Source organism: Martes martes (genome assembly GCF_963455335.1).
Source record: "Martes martes genome assembly, chromosome: 16".
Classification (NCBI taxonomy): domain Eukaryota; kingdom Metazoa; phylum Chordata; class Mammalia; order Carnivora; family Mustelidae; genus Martes; species Martes martes.
Window position 1 is genome coordinate 23,172,737 of NC_137904.1, and position 24,256 is coordinate 23,196,992.

General features: G+C 41.0%; 1 protein-coding gene and 1 pseudogene across 2 annotated transcripts in view; one reads left to right on the forward strand and one right to left on the reverse strand.

Annotated features, from left to right (window-relative positions):
- FAM222B (family with sequence similarity 222 member B) overlaps window positions 1-24,256 on the forward strand; it is an 80,213-nt gene that overhangs the window by 34,644 nt on the left and 21,313 nt on the right. The window lies entirely within an intron of this gene.
- Window positions 14,273-14,491, reverse strand: LOC308357154 (small nuclear ribonucleoprotein G-like; annotated as a pseudogene). The gene has a single exon. The product of its transcript is annotated as a small nuclear ribonucleoprotein G-like (transcript).

Consider the following 24,256-nt stretch of genomic DNA (forward strand, 5'->3'; position numbering starts at 1 on the left):
GAGAAGGAAAGAGGAGCCCTTTCTTGTGTGGCATCTGATGCAGTAAACCGCGGGAGGGGGAAAAAAAAAGAAAGAAAGAAAAAGAAAGGCTAGGAGTAGGTTTTTGGAACTGTACTACATCTATGTCCATTAAGGCTGTCTTCACCATTTTCGTACTTCGGATTGCCTTCATCAGCAAAAACAATCTGAAAAGGAAGGAGGTGCTAGTGGAAAGAGGGAGCAGCCCCTGTCAAATGGTGGTTGAAGGAAATCTGGATAGTTGTTGGAGATTAACTCTGCTAAAGTCTTTTCCTGAGTACCTTGTTACCGGCTTTGTTTAGTATTCAGCTCTATTGGAGGAACCTAACTAGAGTGAGCAAACTTACCTTACTGTTACTGAAACCTAAAAGTCTTGTCTATCTTTCCATAGGTTTATTTCTTACATCCATAGGCTCTCAGAGAGGTTATTTTGTCATGAAGATCCAGAACCAAACTTTTAAAAAATCCAGGTGAATTTTGTTTAATTAGTTTATTTTTTATTTTTTTATTTTATTTTTTAAAGATCATTTATTTATTTATTTATTTATTGAACAGACAGAGATTACAAGTAGGCAGAGAGGCAGGCAGAGAGAGAGTTGGAAGCAGGCTCCCTGCTGAGCAGAGAGCCCCGATGCGGGGCCTTGAGATCATGACCTGAGCCGAAGGCAGAGGCTTTAACCCACTGAGCCACCCAGGCGCCCCTAATTAGTTTATTTTTTAAAGTTTCCTCTCTGACCCAAACTTTATTGAATTGGGTGGCTGTATCATTACAATTTAAATTATGTATACCTCTTTTGCGTTCTTTTGCTTCTAAAACTTATGGATCTCTTCTTTCTGAAGGACACAGAACTTCAGCCAAAATCAGGAACGTCTTTGTAAGTTTTTAATTGGGAGGAAAGTTACCACTTGAAGATGGAGAACCCAAATTTTATGATGTTAGAAACAAAGGATGTGTCTGTCTGTCTGTCTGTGGTGAGTGGCAGTGTTCTTGATAAATTTGCTTAATTTCACTGGGTGTTTTCACCAAAGGTGTTTGGACCAGATCCATCTTAATGTTGATTAGCAAAGAGCTAGAACACCAGACGGGGTGAATATCAATTTTTGGCAGCACTTTGGTAAATATTAATTGAAATGATTGAGTTCATTCTTACAATCCAGGTTCAGTTTCCACGGTTTGTTCTAACTGGAATTCAATTTTGAAGACAGAAATTATATGCTGGAGCTGTCTTACAGTTTTAACTGATCAGTGTTTTTCCTTTGCAGTGATATAGTGGATCTCTAATAAAAGGCAGTTTTTGGTAAAAGCAAGTGTTACGAAGAAGAGGGGTAGTAACCATCTCAGTTGTGGAAACTTACTGGGGATCAGGATTCTATTTTTTAAATTTCAGGTAGCCTTACTACAGAACTGTACAAAAAAGTGGGCACCTGGCTGCCTCAGTTGGTAGAATATGTGACCCTTGACCTCGGAGGTTCAGGCCCCACATTGGGTGTAGAGATTACTTGGGGGGAAAAAAAAGAATTGTGCAAAAAAGTAGATTCACAGTAAACCTTTGTTGGATTTGATATGTGTTGTTTATTACCCATTTATCCCTTATGACTCCATAATCATGTTTAAGTTGAAAGGCTAAAAGGATCCCCTAGGTGTTTTCTTACCTAACTTGTTACTGAGAATAAACTATTAAAAATCACTGATTGGAGGGGCGCCTGGGTGGCTCAGTGGTTAAAGCCGCTGCCTTCGGCTCAGGTCATGATCCCAGCGTCCTGGGATCGAGCCCCGCATCGGGCTCTCTGCTCGGCAGGGAGCCTGCTTCCTCCCTTCTCTCTCTGCCTGCCTCTCTGCCTACTTGTGATCTGTCTGTCAAATAAATAAATAAAATCTTTAAAAAAAAAAAAAATCACTGATTGGAGCCTTGACAGCTAGCTACTGTATAAAACAAAACACACTTTAATGTCTAAGCTATAGCAAGCTGAAAAAGTAACAACAACAAAAAATATTTAGAGGCCATTTAAAGCAGGTATCACTTCAGCTTGCTTCTACTAAAAAATAAGTTGATGTCCTATTTGGTATCCTTGGTGGGGTTTTTTTTTGTCTACCCATGGAGTAAGCAATTAATACAGTTTTGTAAAGTTATATTAAACTTTATTCACCTTATTTTTTTATATATCTATTTTCTTGCCTGATTTGTGTAATCAATATTTTGCATGGTACAGTGATTTCCCCAAAGAATGTTCCCCAGGAGAAAAGGCTATGTATAGAACTAATCATAGGTGTATCTACACTGATTTCCAAATATCATTTAAAGGGGGATGGAACTCCTCAAATTTGGTCCTCTGCAAGGAAACAATTATATGAAGCCATGACTTCCCATAATCTCTTAGATTGAGGGGACATGGTGCTGCTGAAGTTAAAGTAGCTGATTTAATTTTCTTTAGCAATCTGTTTTTATCCATCCTGATTATTTCTGTGACTCACAGCTTAGAATGCGTTAAGAAAAAGGGCCCTGTGTTCTCTCTAAAGGGAGGACTCAAGCCCAATCCCCCATTCACATCAGAAGTATAAAATGATCCCCTTGAGAAGGTGAAGGAAAAGATTGGACCCTTGGTGTTGTTTCTTATAATAATCACCTTGAGTGTTGTAAGGTTTGGAATCGGAGAAGCTTGCTCAAGATGGGGAAATATTAGAGGCAAACAGAACTGGGAATGCTGCTCTGTGAGAGACTTATTTAGAGACAATGAATGCATTCATATGGAGATGTGGTTGGTGATAGTTTTAAGCTATTCAGTTTTGTCAGTCAGGTGTCTGAGACAATATTTTGTGTGTGCTTAAATCCAACCCCCTCCCCCAGGGGTTGACTCTTGGAAGCTGAGTCTTTTGAGGAAGTTTGCTGTGAGTCTGAATCTGGAGGGGAGAGGACTTGGTAGAGTCTGTTATCTGCTCAGATAAAGATGTGGAATTGATTGCTGGTGAGTTACTGAACTCTTCCTAATGAATGGTTGCTAGGCAAAATGCATCTCAATCAGTTTAATCCTCAATAGTTTACAGGTCTGCTCTTGGTGAGGGCCAGAGCTGCCTTTCTAATGATACTGCCCTTTAAGAATTCTGTTGCATTTGCATGTATGTTGCTCGGTGGGAGACACACACACACACACACACAGAACAGAATGACTTATGGATCTCACTTCATCCATCTAAGAGAATTTAGCTTTGGTAACCGTGGGTCAGCATTGTCTTTCTCCAGGATTAAGTGGTGAGTAGGGTTCGCTCTTTAGTTGTAGGATACCATTGTATTTGATTATCTTTGGTTTTGTAACTAGTAAGGCAGTGAACTAACACATTCGTTTTGGAAACAGGCCAGTGATAACACTGCCCTTGGGCCTGGATGGATGGAAAATAGGACAGAGTAAACAATTGAGGGCATAAATAATGAATCTTCCAACTGAGCCCTGGGAGAGTGGAGATTATCCTCAGTGCTGTTCAAGCTGGCAGTGGAAGGGGAAAAGTCCACTGAATTAATTACCCTATGTTTGATACTGCAGTTATTATGGGGTTGTTAAAGCTATTCAAAACAAGGGTGCTTTTTTTTTAATTTAATATTTTTAAAAAAGACTTTTAATTATTTGAGAGAGTGAGAGCACATGCAGTAGCTACGAGGGGGCACAGGGAGATGTTGAAATAAACTCCTCACTGAGCAGGGAGCCTGACATGGGACTTCATTCCAGGACCCCAGTCATGACCCTAGCCGAAGGCAGACGCTTAACTGACTGAGCCACCCAGGCACCCCTCAGAGGTTATAACCCATTTTTTTTTTTTTTTAAACCATTCAAGTTGCTCATCTTTAGAATCCAGGCCTTTGCCCCTTCCCCCAGCTTTGATCTATATGTTAGCATTCTGTGAATACTGGACAGTCCTCTTGTTTGGCCAGATCTTAGAATTTTACTTACTGGGAGGTTTTATTAGCTGTAAATACATGTGGTAATAGAAGAAAATGGAGAAAGCCTGTATCTGGTTTAAAAAAATTCTTTAACTTCTTTAGTACATAATGTATGTATCTTTACATATTATACTTTGAAATTAAATGTGGAGTTGTAGATTAGCATTATATAACGACTCACAAAAGGTTAAGACAAGAGTTTCTTCAACCCAAGAGTCATTTCCAGTATTGACACAAACATTTTTACTTTTAGATTAGTTTCATTCAGTGAATGAAATAAGCAGTGTCATTGTTCTCAGCATTTCTCTGAAGTAGGAAAAATAATGCCCTGAGAATGTCTAAATAACTTCGTGATTTAGTAGTGAAGCCAGATCCAAGTGGAGCCAAGGTCTCTGAATCCTTCCCTTTGAATTTCTAATATATTTATATTTTTTTTAAAGGAAGCTCTATGCCCAGGTTGGGGCTTGAATTTACCACCCCGAGATTAGGAGTCACATGCTCACTGACTGAGCCAGCCAGGTGCCCTGAAATTTTTTTTTTTTTTTTTTTGCCCTGAATTTTTAATACATTTAATTCTTTTCTCCAAGAACTCCTTTCAGGATCCTTATTTATTTGTTTATTTATTTATTTTTAAAGATTTTGACAGAGAGAGATCACAAGCAGGCGGGCAGAGAGAGAAGGGAAAGCAGGCTCCCCTCTGAATAGAGAGCCTAATGCAGGGCTTGATCCCAGGACCCTGAGATCATGACCTGAGCTGAAGGCAGAGGCTTAACCCACTGAGCCACCCAGGCACCCCTCAGGATCCTTATTTGAAGTGACTTGAAATTTTCCAGTTTGGTGATATTTGATATGATATTTGTTGCTGTTGGATCTCAGGGAGGGAGCATTGGGCATATTAGATTAAATTCAGTCATGGACTGAGTTTGTTACATTTCAGTTTAGCTGAAAAGGGCAGAGGCATCTTTACAACACATGGGCAGAACTCTAGTTAAGGATTCATTCCTGATCAGAGAATATAGTTATTGATTATTCATGCAGAAGGGCAAACAGGCAAAGTAGAGATAGGTAAAATCCAAAGATACTCCTAGCAATAGCTTAAATAACTTCCTCTGCTTTTTAACTGGGATTTACGAGCTGAACAAACTGATTAGAGATTTGTTTTCTTTCTCTGGTCATTCAAGAGACCAGTAAGTAAGATATCCACAAGCTTGAATTAAACTTAGTTTTTTGATCAACAAAGGTATATAGTATATATACAAAACAAAAGTATATAGCTCATTACTGGACCTAGAAAAGTTTAGCTCAGTTTAGTATCCTTGAGATTGTTTATTTAATTTTTTTAAGATTTTGACCCTTGTTATCTAATTACACTGACATCCTATGGAGAATTGAGATTTTCCTAGTAGATCATAGTAAACTAGCTTTTGGTACTAGCATGTCTTCTTTGTTAGCATCTTCTGGCACCATGGTATTGTCCAGTGATTCATCATATGTGGACAAGTTGTAGATAACCAAACCAAAGAAGTGTTACCAAAGCAAACCCATCCTCTTAACACTGGACTGTGTATACTGTAATGATGAGAACTGTTGGCCAAAATGAAATCCCTTTAGGAGTCAGATGTCAGATTGTGATTAAAGTAGTGCTATACGTTATAAATTTCAAAGCTGAGAATTTCTTTAAGTGCTGTCTGATGGGAAAATGTTTGCTTGTTTCTGTCTCTCTCAGTGGAGGATCAGCTGAATATTATAGCATATTTAAAAGGCAAGGTTTCCATGACCAGTCGCTAATTCTTTGCACTCAGCAAAGTGATTTTGAAGATCAGTTGCTGATCTGAGTGAAAAATCAGATTTTATCCCACTTGGAAAATTGAAGGGATTTTGACACTATCCCTGTTGCTTCAGAGGAGAAGCATAAATGTTGTTAGTCTTAAGTTTCTTCTTTTGTTCCAAAAGCTAAAGTATTTTTTTCCATTGGCAGCTCACTTACTGCTTACTGTATAAAGGATAGAACTTAATCTATTTTTAAAGGACTGTCAAGTCTATGAGAGGTTAAAGACCGCTCATCCCAGGTCGCAGTATATCAATGGAAAAGACACATTTCCTGAGTTCCTGAATGGACTGTCTGTATTACCCAGCTATTCAGCTGGAAGTGGATATACCATTGTGAAGACATTAATTTTGTAGCTGTGAAGGTACTGGTTTGGCTTTTGCTTATCTTATTCTCCCAGAACCTTTTTCATTCAGCAGAAAGTGGGACCAGTGCATTAATGAAGAATCCGTATCTTGGTTTTAACCTGTCCTGCTAGGTATTACTGTGCATTCACTAAGGTGCTTTACAAAAGATTTTGGTACTTAGGTTTCATTCAATCCATGTGAAGTTATGGTGCAGTTGGAGTGTGATAGTGTGATAGGACATTTCTGCAGAGAGACAAAACGAACCTTTCCTTTTTTTAAAGATTTATTTATTGGACAGAGAGAGATCACAAGTAGGCAGAGAGGCAGGCAGAGAGAGAGAGGGGGAAGCAGGCTCCCTGCTGAGCAGAGAGCCCAATGCGGGGCTCCCTCTCAGGACCCTGAGATTATGACCTGAGCTGAAGGCAGAAGCTTAACCCACTGAGGCACCCAGGCGCCCCCGAAACTTTGCTTTTAAGAAAAGCCCTTCATTTATTTCCATAGTCCATGGCAAAATTAAGTTGGAACAAGTTGCTTTTTCAGCAGGCCATATTTTAATTTTTGCCTCTTCTCCAAGCTAAACAAATGTCCCAACTGAAATGTATCATTCTTATCATTCATAGTATGTTTTAGGGAGATTGTTCCAAGTGCACTTGGAAGTGAGAAGCTGATGCCGCTTAAGCCTGCACACCAATTCTGTAACTCTCTGAAATTGTTTCCACCAACTGCCTGCATCCCCCAGTCTGTCCACATCTGCTCATCTCTCAGCTTCCCACAACTAGTTAAGAAAGTACCGTTGCTCAACCAGGAAAATACTAGTCTTTATCAAAGTCAGAGTTGTGTGTGCCCATATGCGAAGGAGCAGACTTCCATTAGTTTATTCCATTATTGCGTGAAGAGTATTTTCATGTTACAGAAATGAGATTCCACTCTTTTTTTTTTTTTTTTTTTTTTTTTTTAAAGATTTTATTCATTTATTTGACAGACAGATCACAAGTAGGCAGAGAGGCAGGCAGAGAGAGAAGGAAGGAAGCAGGCTCCCTGCCGAGCAGAGAGCCCGATGCGGGGCTCGATCCCAGGACGCTGGGATCATGACCTGAGCTGAAGGCAGCGGCTTTAACCCACTGAGCCACCCAGGCGCCCGAGATTCCACTCTTCTAAACAAGTTGTTAAGTTGCTTTTTATTAGAAGTGCAAATCTAAGAGTTAAGCTTGAAAGGAGAAAGGGGACAACTATATTGATTATAGTTTAATTGCTTTAAAAAAATCTGTTACATTGGGGCACTTGGGTGGCTCAGCCAGGTAAGCATCTGCCTTCATCTCAGATCATGATCCCGGGGTCCTGGGATCGAGTCCCGCATCTGGCTCCCTGCTTGGTAAGGAGCCTGCTTCTCCCTCTCCCTCTCTCTGCCGCTCCCCTGCTTGTGTGCGTGCACACACTCACTCGTTCTCTCTCTGACAAATAAATTAAATAATATCTTTTAAAAAATCTGTTATGAAATTAAAAGCTATATTGCTGTCTTACACTGAAACTAGCAGATAAGCCATGGAGAACTACAGTTTCTCAGTGAGGACCCCTCTAGCCATGCTATTTAAAAATCACTATCCCATCCAGTATGTTCATCTCCTAACACTGCTTTGTCTTTCTTTCCCTAGCGTTTATCATCTTCTAAGAGTCTATGGAACTTAATCTGCTCATTAAATTTATCTGACCCTCCCACTGTACCCTGTGTAAAAATGGAAGCACAAGTTTTTGTTTGTTTTGTTCTTTGCCAAACCCCTCACTCCTGGAGCAATGTCTTGTTACATAGTAGGTGCTCAGTAAATACTGGTATGAATTAATTGGAGAAGTCCTCTTTAAAAGATACCTGGGGATTAGAATTTGGAGTATATGGGAAGAGATTATTGTCTTATTGGAGTTAATACTAAATTAGGGATCACATTTCTTGATTAGCTTAAGGGAAAGAATACGTGAAAAAAAAAAAAGCCTCAAGGAATTGGGGTTAATTAGCCCAGATTAGGGAAATGACAGATATTTTATATTATGCAAATATGAAGGAGCATTATATAAAGATAGCTCTTATTCACCTTGAAGAGGACAAAGGAATAGTCTGAAGCTCCTGAACAATGAATATAAGACATGCAGAAGAATTTCCTGATTTTGAAATAAATACTGGAACAGGTGACCAAAGAAAGATGGTTTCTCAGAATTGATTTCTCAACTGTGGCACCATGTTGGAGGCAGTGGTGAGAATGGAAAGAGAGAGCCCAGGGGTCAGAAAACCTGGCTGTAGTCGACGCATTTAAGAGCTTTTCCTTCCTTCCTCCCTTCCTTCCTCCCTTCCTCCCTTTCTCCCTTTCTCCCTTTCTCCCTCTCTTTCTTTCTTTCAAGATTCCATTTATTTATTTGACAGAGATCACAAGTAGGCAGAGCGGGAGGGGAAAGCAGGCCCACCCCAGCCCCAGCAGAGAGCCCGAGAGCCCAACTCGGGGCTCGATCCCAGGATCGAGCTCATGACCCGAGCCAAAGGCAGACGCCCAGCCCAGTGAGCCACCCAGGCTCCCCAAGAGCTTTTCCTAGTTTCTTTATCTCTGAAAATGGGACTAATGATCCTTGCACAAACTATCTCATAGGGCATTTGAGAAAATCAAGTGAGAACATTCATGTGAAAGCACTTCAAAAATTATGAACTTTTCTATAAAGGAAGCAGTCATTAATGACCATATAAAATCACCCTTGTTAGTGATTTAGAGTCATGGAATCTGGAAGTTGGTTTAATGATTGATCATCTAGTTCAGATTCTTAGCTCCTGAAAATAAATTTTCCATCATTTTTTTTCATGACCCTGAGATCAAGACCTGAGCTGAAATCAAGGGGGTCGGATGCTTAACCGACTGAAGCACCCAGGAGCCCCTCTTTTCCATCATTCTTAAGGAGTAGTCATGACTTTTGCTTCAGCATTTCTAGTACTGTGCCACTATTGAATTAAATAAGCTCATTGTTGTTTATGTTTATCTAAAATTGCCTTTCTTCAGACTTTACTGTTTTTGAACTAAGAAATAAATCTACTCCCTCCTTTGTGTGATGGCCCTCTTATGGCACCCTTGTTTAAGATCATCTCTTGCCTTGAAACCACTATAGCTACTTTTTTTTTTTTTTTAATTTCTTTGACAGAGAGAGATCACAAGTAGGCAGAGAGGCAGGCAGAGAGAGAGGAGGAAGCAGGCTTCCCGCTGAGCAGAGAGCTGGACGTGGGGCTCGATCCCAGGATCCTGGGATCATGACCCGAGCCGAAGGCAGAGGCTTTAACCCACTGAGCCACCCAGGCGCCCCTCACTATAGCTACTTAACTGATATCTGCCATCTCCTGTTTGTCTTTCACATTTTCGGCAGATTGATTTAAAATAGACATCTGATCATGTTAGTCTCCTTGAAACCTGTCCCTGTCTCCCCATGGCTTCAGGATAAAGTCTGACATTAGCTAGTACGTTACAATGACCATTGTTGAGCATAGACACTGCATTAAGTACTTTATGAATATAATCTTATTTAATCATCACAGTTATTCTGTAAGATGTTGGGACTATTATACTGATTTAATGTTAAGAATATTGATCCATGGGGGCACCTGGGTGGCTCAGTCAGTTAAGTGACTACCTTCAGCCCAGGTCATGATCCCAGGGTTCTGGCTTTGAGCCCCACATCGGGCTCCTTGCTCAGCGTGGAGCCTGCTTCTCCCTCTTCCTCTGCTTGCCACTCCCCCTGCTTGTGCTCACTCTTTCTCTCCCCCCCACCGCCGTCAAATAAATAAATAAAATTTTAAAGAAAAAGAATATTGAGCTGTGACTCCAACCCAGCTTTATTCTTTTTTTTTCTTTTTTAAAGATTTTATTTATTTTTTTTTCTTTTTGAGAGAGAGAGACAGTATGATAGGTAGAGGGGTGAGAGAGAGAGAGAATCTCAAGCAGACTCCATGCTGCATGTGGAGCCCAACACAGGGCTCAGTCCCAGCACCCTGAGATCATGACCTGAGCCAAAACCAAGAGTCTGGCTGCTTAACTGTGCCAACCCACCTTTATTCTTAATCTGGTGTTCTGTCCCTCTAGTATGAAATATAAGGCTCTTCATAACTTGGCACATCAGGCTCATATCCAGGTTTGGCATATACATCTAACACCCACCTCTTTATACCATACCATTTGTGGTTTCCCAAAGATGCATTTAGTTAAGTTAGTTTTCTAGCATAGTTATGCATGCCTATCATTATGTTAGTTTTCTCTGCCTAGAGTAGCTTACCCTTCTCAATCCAGCAAATTCTTGCTTGGCTTTCAATGACCCATGTTGTTGTTCTCCCTTCTTTCTCACTGTTCCTTGGAAGTATTTGTTTTGTTATTTTGATTTTCAAACAGTTTCATCCACATTTTTTTTTTAAAGATTTTATTTATTTATTTGTTAGAGAGAGTGAGAGAGCACAAGTAGGGGGAGCTGTAGAGGCAGAAGGAGAAGCAGGCTTCCCGCTGAGCAGGGAGCCTGATACGGGCCTCAGTTCCAGGTCTCTGGGATCATGACCTGAGCTGAAGGCAGAGGCTTTAACCCACTGAGCCACCCAGGCGCCCGTATACTGTGATACTTCACAGTAATCATGTTTCTCACCAGGGATTTTGTCTGCCATATTTGTATTCCTAATACATAGTATTACCACAGTGCCTGCTGCATCACATTTGCTCAGGGATTGAATGAGTGAAGGATGTTCCTACTAAGTGTTCTCTTTTTCCATTTACTATTCATATTACAGTTTCTAGATCCCTCTCTGTTTATTGCATCTTGGCTGAGCTATTCCTAAGCTTTCCTCTATTTCCATCAGAAATAGAATGACTGCAGAAAGTGAACTCCAACCTTCCAAAATAACTTTTAATTTAAAATGTATCAAATGAACAGGTTGTCCAGCTGCTGCTTTGCAAAAGGTTCTGATTGCATTAATTTCTAGTCACCTCCTTGCTAGAATAGAGCCCAAATAAAATAAGAAAAATAAGCAGAGTAGGGGCACCTGGCTGTTCAGTCGGTAGAGCATGTGATTGTTGATCTCCGGGTTGTGAGTTAGAGCCCTACGTTGGGTGTAGATACTACTTAAAAATAAAAAACTTTAAAAGAAGCAGAGAAAAAAATTAGCAGAGGTGAACACTTTGTGCCTGCTTTTCACTTACTTTCTGTCACCTCAGCAGGATCATCCCACTTCATAAGTCACTGTTGATTAAAAAAAAAAAAAAAAAAGACCACAGTTTCCCCCTTTCTATAAAACAGCATGATTGGGGCACCTGAGTGGCTTAGTGGGTTAAGCCTCTGTCTTCAGCTCGGGTCATGATCTCAGGGTCCTGGGATCCAGCCCCGCATCAGGCTCTCTGCTTGGCGGGGAGCCTGCTTACCTCCTCTCTCTGCCTATTTCTCTGCCTACCTGTGATCTTAAAAAAAAAAAAAACAAAAACAGAATGGTTTCCTAAGACTCCACAATACCCTTAGGGGAGTCTTAGTCCCTTGGGCTCTGACACAATTGAAAAACAGAGTCTGGTACTAAATTTCAGGGGAAAGGTTGCAGCTCTTATCCAGAATTGAAGGCAAATGAGTTAAGCAGCAGGAATCTATTAGCTCCAAAGTCTATTCAAAAGTGATTTAGTCTTTGCTGTTGGGACAGATCAACAATGCCATTTGCCTGTCTAAAATATGAGATTACACAGATTTCTGTTAGAAGAGACAAATTATTAGCATAATAGTAGCTCCTGGCCTTGTATAACATCTCTTCTTAGTATTATATGTTAGTGTCACAGGGCACATCTAATGCATAGTACTAGGGTCTAGTAGATTAGGCCATAGTGCCTTACTTAGGGTGGTTAGGGGAAATGTACCAGTTTTCATCAACTCTCAGCCTAAATGGACTTGGTTATTGTTAAAATTCATCTTTATCAAAGGAAGCACTGGTTAATGATTTTTCTTCTGGCTCAACATGCTGGGCATTAGCTGGAATTACTGAGTGATTTGCAGTGGGGAAACCATGAGACCAATTTCTTGTTTGTCCACAAATTATCATTAGCAGTTTCATTTGCAGATTGAAGAAGCAGGAGGAGTGGGCTGTGTGCCAGTTGCAGCTTCCCTCCGATTAGGGTGTTAGTTCAATTATGTCCAATTAACTTTTATTGCAGATAGTGGTGATAATTACTTGCAAGTCAGTTTTTTGGCTGCAGTTATCCCAAGGCTGAAGTATGAACTTGATGGATTTTAATAACCAGAATGACACATTTTACTCCCTCCCTCCACTGTAGCTATTTCTTTTTTCCAGACCTCTTTTAGATGGGAGATCAAAGCATTGTAAAAATTCATCTCACAATTAAAATGTATTGTCCTTCTTTTGAAGAGCTGTATAGGATCATATTTTAGAAGAATCTATTGAAAGCAGCCTTAATGGCTTCTTATATTCTGAAATCATACCCTTGAGTTCATTGCTGCTTAGAGAATAGAGATGGAACTGAATGTCATTCACAGCTATATGTGCTTATTGTTAAGATTGTAATAATTTGGCAAGGTGCAGTCTAGTCTTCTGGTTGCACATGAAATTCTTTGAAGTGCAAAAGTGAACTTTGGGGCACTTACAGATTTTTTTAAAAGATTTATTTATTTATTTAAAGATTTTATTTATTTGACAGACAGAGATCACAAGTAGGCAGAGAGGCAGGTAGAGAGAGGGGAGGGGGAGAAGCAGGCTCCCTGCTGAGCAGAGAGCCCGATGCGGGGCTCTATCCCAGGACCCTGGGATCATGACCCGAGCTGAAGGCAGAGGCTTCAACCCACTGAGCCACCCAGGCGCCCCTAAAGATTCATTTATTAGAGAGATAGGTGTGCACAAGTGAGGGGAGGGGCAGAGAGAGAGTGAGAATCTCCAGCAGACCCTATGCTGAGCGTGGAGCCCCACATGGGTCAGTCCCACGACCTCCTTAAGATCGTGGCCTGAGCTGAAATTAAGATCACCTGCTTAACTGACTGAGCCACCTAGGTGCCCCTATTTGGGGCACTTATTTATTTATTTATTATTTATTTGAGAGAGAGAGAGAGAGAGAAAACATGAAGAGGGGGAGGGACAGAGGGCTAAGCAAATTCCTCACTGAGTGGGGAGCCCGACATGGGGCTTAGTCCCAGGACTGTGAGATCATGACCTGAGCCGAAATCAGATGCTTTAACCACCTGAGCTACTCAGGCACCCCTGGTTTTTCTGGTTTGTTTTTTTGTTTTAAGAGTTATTTATTTATTTATTTATTTGACACAGAGAGAGAGAGAGAGAGATCACAACAAGCAGGAAGAGAGGCAGAGAGAGAGGGGGAAGCAGGCTCTCCGCTGAGCAGAGAGCCTGATGTGAGGCTCGATTCCAGGACCCGGAGATCATGACCGGAGCCGAAGGCAGAGGCCCAATCAACTAAGCTGCTCAGGAGCCCCCAGGCACTCCTGTTTTGAGCCACTTTTAAAATCAGCACACTAAGGATACATTCTGTTGCCATATAGGAATTTTGGTATGTTATTTTAATAGAAGTTTTTTTTTTTTAATAGAAGTTTTTTGACTATTACAAAAGTTTATTTAACAAAATAGTCCAATATGAAAATGTGCATGACCTGATTTTTGTATGTAGTAAAACAGGTGCTAAGGAGAGGGCACATGTGGAAGCAATTGATTTCTTCTGGTGAACACACCTGTAGTTTTTTGTTTTGTTTTTATTAACTTTATTAAAAAAGATTTTATTTATTTATTTGACAGAGATCGCAAGTAGGCAGAGAGGCAGGCAGAGAGAGAGAGGAAAGCAGGCTCCCCACTGAGCAGAGAGCCCGGTGCTTGGCTCGATCCCAGGACCCTGGGATCATGACCTGAGCCGGAGGCAGAGACTTTAACCCACTGAGCCACCCAGGCACCCAGTGTTTTTGAAGATTTTATTTATTTACTTGATGGAGCACAAGCATGGGGAGTGGCAGGCGGAGGGGGAGGGAGAAGCAGGCTCCCTGCTGTGTGAGGAGTCCAATACAGGACTAGATCCCAAGACCCTGGGATCATGATTCAAGTGAAGGCAGCCGCTCAACCGACTGAGCCACCCAGGCGCCCTGAACACACCCGTTGTTTATGCTCTTTCTAAGGCTTCTAACATGATGGTGTTATTTGCTTCTATTACCACCATTCCGATATTCTGTTGCTCACTAGTTGCCATCTCCATTCATTCATCTGTCACAAGATTCATAAAGGAATTGAACCCTTGCAATATTCCTTGGACATGTCTGCCACCATTTAACTTCAGTGATAATTTCTTGTCCATAATTTTTTTCTATTTGGGAGCGTGAGCTTTGCTCTTGATGTCTACTCAGTGAGCTCAAAAGATGCCTCCTTAAAAAAAGTTTTTAATTTTAGCTGTTTCTAATAGAAAGTTGCATAATACCTTTGGCAACATCCTTGCCAGGTGGAGAGAGAGAGACAGAAGGAATAGTTTGTTTTTCTCTGAAGATGACAAAGTCTCTTTGCTATTTATTTTAGACTTACCCTTCATTATTGTTTGATGGTAACCCTGAAAAGTAAGTGGTCTTATGAGCAAAGTCTTATCTCCTTAACATGCAGAAAACTAAAGTTAACTCCAAACTAGGACTGTTCCTAGATATTCAGGTGATTTGCTGTTTCTTTCATCTCGGATGTCCTTGCTTACCCTAATGTCCCTTGTTGCTGGGGTTTCTTCCCAGGGGCTCACTAGTCTCCTTAGATACTTCATGGATGTGGCTGCATAAAAATTTTGTTGAGAGTAAGTGGCCAGGGAGAATGGCAATGCACTTTAAGAGCTTGCTTTTCTTAGTGTTTGTGTGAAGTAAAGGAAGAAAGTTCATGGCTGCTTGGAGAAGGGCTGTAATACAGTTATTTCTCCCCCAAAGCTTCCCTGATCACACTAAAAAGGAAAGAAGAGGAAAGGGTGAGTGATAAACTTCATCCTTAACACAACTTCAAAGCTCTTCATTGATTGTTACTGAAAACCTTTCTGCTGTAGAATAACCGAGACTCTCTGCCTGCCAGCTGCTGTCGGTGTGAAAGTGGAGAAGCTAGTTATAGTGGGTACTTTTCAGGAAGTCTGGAGATAAAGTTTATAATGTCATTTGAAACTTTTTGTGTAGTGGGAGGGAAGAGTGTCAAAACTCTTTTCCACTCTGGAAGATACAATAAGGATTTCCTTTAGAGTAAAGGGGTTTTCATGGCACTTTTGATGAGGTTCAGGATGTGTACTTAGAAGGAAAGGCCTTGCAAAACACATGAACTTGATGGAAATGCTAGTGAATGTCAGGCCTAAAAAAGGAGGGTTATTAATAGGGCCATTTCAGGATACACATTTCTTTTCTTTCTTTCTTTCTTTTTTTTTTTTTAAAGATTTATTTATTTATTTATTTGACGGAGAGATCACAAGTAGGCAGAGAGACAGGCAGAGAGAGAGGGAGAAGCAGGCCCCCCGCCAAGCAGAGAGCCTGACTCGGGGCTTGATCCCAGGACCCTGGGATCACGACCCAAGCCGAAGGCAGAGGCTTTAACCCACTGAGCCACCCAGGCGCCTCAGGATACACATTTCTTTTGGAACCTTTCCAAAAGTTGAATTCTCCATCTTTAAGCAAGAGAGTTGCATTGAATGCCACCCAGTGGAAGCATTGCCAGAACAGAGTGGAGGCTGGGAGAGAATTTGAAGTATAGGCACTGGAGAAAATGTTATTCAGGTAAGTGTTGAAAAGAAATTGAAAGTTGATGAGGCAGAAAGTTACGGGAAACCCGGGAAACCTATTCCAGATGGCAAGAACCCCAAATGTCAGTACTCACCAATGTAGAGGTAAGTTACCTGTATTAAGATAAAACAATATGGTTACCAACAGACCATTCCTTCCAACTCTTCTTCGTAATCTCCAGCCCCCATGCCCTTTGCAGACTTCAACGCTGCTGCCTCTTTTATTTTTTTATTTTTGTTAATTTTTGGAAGTGAAAGTAGAGTTTACTGAAGATGTAGAGCGATACAGATTGAGTGTCTAGGAGACTCGGAAAGGAAAAAAGGAGCATGAGTCTCCTTTTTTTGTGTATTTTTTCTTTTGTTTTTCAAATAAAATGTCCAGGGGCATCTGAGTGGCTCAGTTGATTAAGTGGCTGCCTTCAGCTCAGGTTATGGTCCCAGGGTCCTGGGATTGAGCCCCACATCAGGCTCCTTGCTCAGCTGGGAGCCTGCTTCTCCCTCTCCCCTTGGACTTCCCCACTGCTTGTGTTCTCTCTCTCAAGTAAGTAAAATCTTTAAAAATAAAATAAAGGGGCGCCTGGGTGGCTCAGTGGGTTAAGCCTCTGCCTTCGGCTCAGATCATGATCCCAGGGTCCTGGGATCGAGTCCCGCATTGGGCTCTCTGCTCAGCAGGGAGCCTGGTTCCCCCTCTCTCTCTGCCTGACTCTCTGCCTACTTGTGATCTTTCTCTCTGTGTCAAATAAATAAATAAATAATCTTAAATAAATAAATAAAAACAAAAATAAAATAAAATGCCTGGAAACAAGCTCAAAATTACAGAAAAGTTGCAAGTACAGTACAAAGAATATCTTTCTTCCTTAAGTCGTTTGACCTCATTGCTTTTTCATCTCAGAATACTTTAGTGTTTATCTTCTACAAACAAGGACACTCACCAGCATTACCACAATTTAACCATCAAAATCAGGAAGCTAACATTGATATATTGCTGTCATATAATCCTCAGACCCCTCTCAGATGTTACTAGTTGTACCAGTAATGTCTTTCATTGCAGTAAGGATCCAGTTCAGAATCACACATTACACTTATTTATTTATTTAAAGTGGGTTTATTTGTTGTTGTTTGTTTATTTAAGTAAACTCTACCCCCAGCATGGGACTTGAATTCAGAAAGCACCGAGTTCTGGAGTTCTAGAGTCATGTGCTCTACCAGTTTAGCCAGCCAGGCGCCCTACACATTGCATTTATTTGTTACATGTTCTTGGTCTCCTTCAATCTGGAACAGTTCTTCAGGCCTTTGAGTTTCATGACCTTAATGCTACTGAGAGTTATTTTGTATAAAGTCCCTCAATTTAGATTTGTCTGGTGGTTCCTCTTGTTTAATTGAGGTTATATATTTTCAGCAGGAATATTGCAGTATTGATGCTATGTTCTTCATTGCATAATTTTAAGAAGTGCAGAATTTTTTGTGCCCTATTTCTGGTAATGTTCAGTGACTTGATTAAGGTGGTGCCTGCTAGGCATTTCTAGTGTAAAGTTACTCTTTTTCCCTTTTTAATTAGTAAGCATTTTAGAAGGAGATACCTTTTTTTTTTTAAAGTAGGCTCCATGCCCAATGTGGGGCTTGAACTCATGACCTTGAGATCAAGAATCCCGTGCTCTATCAGCTGAGTCAGCCAGATGCCCCCTGGAGGGAGATACTTTGAGACTATGCAAATATCTGTTCCTCTCCATCTTTTCAGTTTATTAGTTTATATATTTATATTAGTATGGGCTCATGATTTTCTATTAAAATTTTTTTCTAATTTGAGTATAGTTGACACACAATGTTACAGTAGTTTCAGGTATATAACAATAGTGATCACCTTTTTTTAAAAAAGATTTTTATTTAAAAAATTATTTGAGAGAGAGAGACATAGCAAGAGAGAGCACAAGCAGGGGAGGTGGAGGGGAAGAAGCAGGCTCCCCACTGAGCTCTGGGATCCTGAATCGGGGCTGGATCCCAGGATCCTGGGATCATGACCTGAGCTGAAGACAAATGCTTAATCGACTGAGCCACCCAGATGCCCTGTGATTCAACTTCTTTATAATTATGGATTTTCTATTTGATTCAATAGCCTAATCTGTTATCATCATTTGCTTGTTGTTGTTGTGGGTTTTTTTTTTTTTTAAATAATTGCTTTTATTTATTTTTTTAAGATTTTATTTATTTGACAGATAGAGATCACAAGTATGCAGAGAGGCAGGCAGAGACAGAGAGGAGGAAGTAGGCTCCCTCTTGAGCAGAGAGCCCAATTCGGGGGCTCCATCCCAGGCCCCTGAGATCATGACCTGAGCCAAAGGCAGAGGCTTAACCCACTGAGCCACCCAGGCGCCCCTGTTGTGGGTTTTTTTTAAGATTTTTTTTTTTTTTAAGATTTTATTTATTTGACAGACAGAGATCACACGTAGGCAGAGAGAGAGAGGTGGAAGCAGGCTCCCTCCTGAGCAGAGAGCCCGATGCGGGGCTCGATCCCAAGACCCTGGGATCATGACCTGAGCTGAAAGCAGAGGCTTTAACCCACTGAGCCACCCAGGCGCCCCTGTTGTTGTTGTTTTTCAAGGATCTTATTTATTTATTTGAGAGAAGATGAACAGGGGGAGGAGCAGAGGGAGAGGGACAAGCTGACTCCACACTGAGCGCGGAGCCTGATGTGGGGCTTGATCCCGCAACCCTGAGATCATGACCTGAACCAAAATGAAGGGTCTCTTTCTTACCTGACTGAGCCACCCAGTGCCCCTGTTACTTTGATGTTCAGATTATCCCTGAATATGTCAGTATATCAGAAAAAAAATTACATACCTATATATTTAGTCATAAAGATACTACCCAAACTAACATCTTAATGAATAGTGGTAGAAAACAAAAGGTTTTAATTCTTCTGTTACTAGGACATACCTCCTTCACTCATGAAGTTTATTCTTTCCAGTTCTTACTGTGCAAACTTCTCTTTTAGGGGTTTCTGTCACCATTTGAGTATTCCATAGCTTGTGTTGTTTGACATGTCACCATTAGTCTTGAAACACTTCCTTCCTTTCCTGCACAATAAGATGTTCCAGACTCATTTCTCTGCCTCAGCTATTTCTCCATAGAGCCTTTGTTCCTGTTAGTAGACGACTTTGGAAATCAGGTATCCAGAAATCAAGATCTCTTTGGACCTTAGTGGGGCTCATTGCTTTTGGATGGTGAAGTCGTCATTGCTTCTCTCCGGGGATGCTCTCATACCAGTTGGTTTCTGGCTCCCCGTAACAAGCCCCCCACCACTTTGTGGCTGCCATCCTCACTCTGCTTGGGTACCGTTTATTTCCAGTCTAGTTGAAGTGATTTAACAGGGAACTGGGTGAAGTCTGGTGAGGGAGACCCTGGAGAGAGTAGTTTACAGAGGAGAAATTAGGACAGGGAATGGGCATGCTGAGTGAAGGAGGCAGTGTACCGGGAATAGAAGAGTCATGAACTTTTGTTGTTGGCTGCTATCCAGAAGATGTTAATTTGGGTAGTGTTAGTCATTTCTTTGAGGTGTCTTTGAGGTAAAGGAAAGCACATCATTTGGACATCTGTAGGATAAAACATGTATTTATGTATTCTTTTTCTGATTCATTTGGTGCTAAGGTAATCTTGAGTTAAATTCTTTGTTTGGGTGGGGCTTAATATGTGGTATAAGACACACGGTTGACCAGTTAGAACTAGTCATACACTGATTAAAGAAAAAAAAAACAGTGCTGTGGGGCGCCTGGGTGGTTCAGTTGGTTAATCATCTGCCTTCAGCTCAGATCTGGATCCCCGGGTCCCAGGATGAGTCCCGCATTGGGCTCCTTGTTCAGTGGGGAGCCTGTTTCTCCCTCTGCCTACTGCTCCCCCTGCTTGGGCTCTCTCTCTCTCTCTGACAAATAAAAAAATGTTTAAAAAACAACAACAATAGTGCAGAATGATTATGGAATTTTTCAGGGCTATAGGAAGGAGCAAAAGAATTCTGATCAATGAATGAGTTGTGTACTTTGAATCTTTGAGAGGTTTAAAGGACTGCTTTTTTAGTTTTTGTTTTGTTTACAAAGCAATTCCTGAAATGAGGATGCCTCCTGAAGCTCCGTTCAGAATTTTATTTCAGTGGATGTTTACTCTAGCTATAAAAGTACTCTTCTAGTAGGGACTGTCTGTTCTCTCTTCTTTCTATAGATTGAACCAGTATTCCAAATTTCATTAGCTAGTTGCAATGATTTGTAGGATTTAGAGGGAGGTGGTGCTCCTCTTCCTCAGTGGGCTTTCAGTTCCTCCGTGGTTTTGAGGCGGAGGCCTATCGCACTTTCAGAGACCCTTTAGCTTCAGAAACCTGGTAATTCTTCAGGTATGTGGGGTATGAGCCATAAAACTTCAGGTTATAGTGAATCTCAGTGAAATGGCAAAGTCAGATCTTGGAATGTTGCTAAGGCTACAGAAGCCCTCACCCCAAATTGTTACACATCAGGATTCCTCATGGTCCTCTACTTCCACTGGCAGAGGAAGAAAGGAGGGGCTCAGTGAACAGAATATATTAAAATAGCAATTATGCCTTGTCCTCTTACCTTAAAATCTGCCTACTGCCAAACTAACCCTGGATGGCAGCAGACTAGAGGTTAGAGTGAGGGCAGTGTGTTAACTAAAAGTAAAGCTTCATTCCCTATCTGCACTGAACTGAAACTTCACTAGATATATAAGGCACATAAACTCAAGGCATTGTGTTCAGAGAACAAGTTCTGAGAAAGTAATAGACCAAATGAATACAGAGTAGATATAGTAAGTGTGAGGCATGGAAAAGTATGAGCCCACCCTCCCTCCGCCCTTGCCCAAATTTAAAACTCCTGGGAGAGCAGAGGGATGTTTTCTGTCAGAGACCTGGGTGAGCTCTATGATGCTTAGCTTCCAAAAGCTGTCATAGTACAAGTGTCCAAATGGCAACTAACTTAGAAAAGGTATGAATTGAGAATAGGTTCAGAGTTAGAGTTCAGGGAAGAGCCTGAGGAGATAGGGGAGGGTAGAGTTTTCTGTCCCAGGATTGTTTGAGGAGGAGGAACGGTGTTCAGTCATTACTTAACATTCTTAGATGTAGTTTCCTCAGTGTAAATTGATACAACTTTTCCCTGAAAAAAAAGTTTGACAACTCGAACATGAAGTTTGCTTTTGTCTTTATGTAGACACTTTCCCAGTGCATTCTTACCTTGGTTATAGTTACTGGCTTTATAGTTCAGCTTGAAAGAATTTTCACTGAGGGCTGATTAGAAAGTGTTAGGCTAGCCAAAGAATAATAAAGTTCCAGTGCAGAGTACTGATCTGGGACAGGCAGTCCCCAGATCCATAGGAAAGTCAATAATTACATTCACACTTAAAAAACAAAACCATGGCTTAGAATTGTATGTTTTTGTTGTATGTAATAGTGTAAGAAGAGGGCTGTGATAGGTGGTCAATAAATATTGATTGAGGGCCAGCTATGGTATAGTGCAGTTTTTCAAACATTATTGTCTAAGCCCACAATAGGGATTGCATCCCACTAAAATATATATAAATGGGATATTTGAAGTGAGAATCATTAAACAATAAGCATTCTGACTTTGTGAATTTTTTTGTTCACTTTTTTTTAAAAGGCTGGTCACAGTCTGCAGATTAGAAAATACTTGTCTAATGGAATGAGCCACAAGTCTAGGAGTTAAGACAGAATTTAATATGAGGTCCATGTTGCAGCTGCATATCACTGGACAGGTAATTTAAATCTTTCTGAGCCTGGGTTTCCTAATTTATAAAAGAGGAATGATACTTGTTCCATCTCAATTAAGAGCTTGTTCTAAATTTTGAGTGAAATCATTTGTATGAACATGCTTCAGCATATAAAGAACTATAAAATGTGAGGTGATGGTTTGGTTCAGTTGGCAAAATAAAAAATGATCTGAATTTTAATAGATTAGGAAAGTGATAATAGCCAACATTTATTATTATTATTTTTTAAGGATTTTATTTATTTATTTGACAGAGAGAGAGAATGCAGAAGCAGGCAAAGCAGCAGACAGAGGGAGAGGGAGAAGGAGACTTCCTGCTGAGCAGGGAGCCTGATGTGGGACTCAATCCCAGGATCCTGGGATCATGACCTGAGCCGCAGGCAGATGCTTAACCGACTGAGCCACTTAGGTGCCCCAATAGCCAGCATTTAAATAATTGTTCACTATATGTTAGTCACCAATATCAGTTAGACACTTGAATGGGTTTGTTTGTTTTTTTTCAATTGTTTTTGTTTTTAAGTAAGCTCTGTGCCCAACATGGGACTCCAACTCACGACTCTGAGATCAAGAGTCTCATGCTCTACCAACTGAGCCAGCCATGTGCCCCAGGCACTTGAATGTATTAAACTCATTTAATCCTCACAGCAGGGGCACCTGGGTGGCTCAGTCATTTGAACATCTGGCTTTGGCTCAGGTCATGATCCCAGGATCCTAGGATCAAGCCCCGCATTGGGTCTCCCTGCTCAGTAGGTGAGTCTGCTTCTTCCTCTCCCTGTGCCCTTACTGGTGTGCTCTCTCTCTCACTGTCTGTCTGTCTGTCTCTCTCAAATAAAGAAATAAAATCTTAAAAAAAAAAAAAAAAAACAAAAAAGGATCTTCACAGCAATCCTGTGAAGTAGGTACATTTTACAGATGAAGTTGTGTCTTCCCCAAGGTCACACTGCAAGTAAGCAAAAGAGCTGGGATTCAAACCTAAAATCTTGTCTTAACTACTTTGATATAGTGCCACTTGTTAATCCAGGTTTCTTGGAGGTGATTTGAACTGTGGTTGACATTTATCTGCATGTGAATTTTACCCTTATAAAAACTTAACCAGAAAATGGCTTGCCTTTGCCACTCACTTTTTTCCTAAGTTACTTCACTGCCTCTCTTGACTTTACGTTCAAGAAGTGAAAGCTAATTAGGATCTTATCCTAGGGATGCCTGGGTGGCTCAGTCAGTTAAGTATCTGCCTTCAGCTCAGGTCATTATCCCAGGGTCTTGGGATCACATCAAGTCCCACATTGGGCTCTTTGCTTAGCAGGGAATCTGCTTCTTCCTCTGCCTGCCGCTCCCCCTGTTTGTGCTCTCTCTCTCTCTCTGACAAATAAATAAAATATTTTTTTAAAAAAGAATGTTATCCTGGGGCGCCTGGGTGGCTCAGTGGGTTAAGCCTCTGCCTTCGGCTCAGGTCATGATCCCAGGGTCCTGGGATCGAGCCCCACATCGGGCTCTCTGCTCGGCGGGGAGCCTGCTTCTCCCTTCCTATCTGCCTGCCTCTCTGCCTACTTGTGATTTCTCTCTCTGTCAAATAAAAAATTAAAAAAAAAAAAAAAAAAGAATGTTATCCTAAACTATATGGGCCAGGAATGAGCATTTATCCCCACAAAGTGCTATGAAGTACTATAATGCACTTTGTGCATTATTGTGTATAATGGTATAGTGTATAATGGTCAAATACAAATGGCTTTATAATTTGCGTGTGTGTGTGTGTGTGTGTGTATAAAATAAATGTTACAACTTATACCATATTTATCTATTGTTTTGTTTTGTTTTCAAAGATTTTTATTTATTTGACTGACAGAGATCACAGGTAGGCAGAGAGGCAGGCAGAGACAGGGGGAAGCAGGTTCCCTGCTGAGCAGAGAGCCCAGTGCGGGGGCTCGATCCCAGGACCCTGAGATCATGATTCGAGCTGAAGGCAGAGGCTTTAACCCACTGAGCCACCCAGGCGCCCTATATTTGTCTATTGTATATATTTTTCTCACCTAACATTTATATCATAAACATTTTTCTTCATTTTTAGATATTCTTTAACAATTAAAAATTGAGAGGTTTGGGGCGCCTGGGTGGCTCAGTGGGTTAAAGCCTCTGCCTTCGGCTCAGGTCATGATCTCAGAGTCCTGTGATCGAGCCCCGCATCAGGCTCTCTGCTCAGCAGGGAGCCTGCTTCCTCTCTCTCTCTGCCTGCCTCTCTGCCTACTTGTGATCTCTGTCAAATAAATAAATAAAATCTTAAAAAAAAAATTGAGAGGCTCATGCTAACTTTATTAGATGAATATCCCATAGTTTATATAACTGTTTCCTTGCTTTGGGACATTTAGATTGTTTCTAGTTTCTACACAACTATGTACAACACTGAAGTGAAGAGAGTCATATATAAATCTTTGTTTGCATCTCTCATTGATTGTCCCTTAAATTAGATTTTAGAAGTGCAATAACTATGTTGAAAAATATGAGTATTTAAAAAAACTGTCTATGGGATGCCTGGGTGGCTCAGTGGGTTAAGCCTCTGCCTTTGGCTTGGGTCATGATCTGAGGG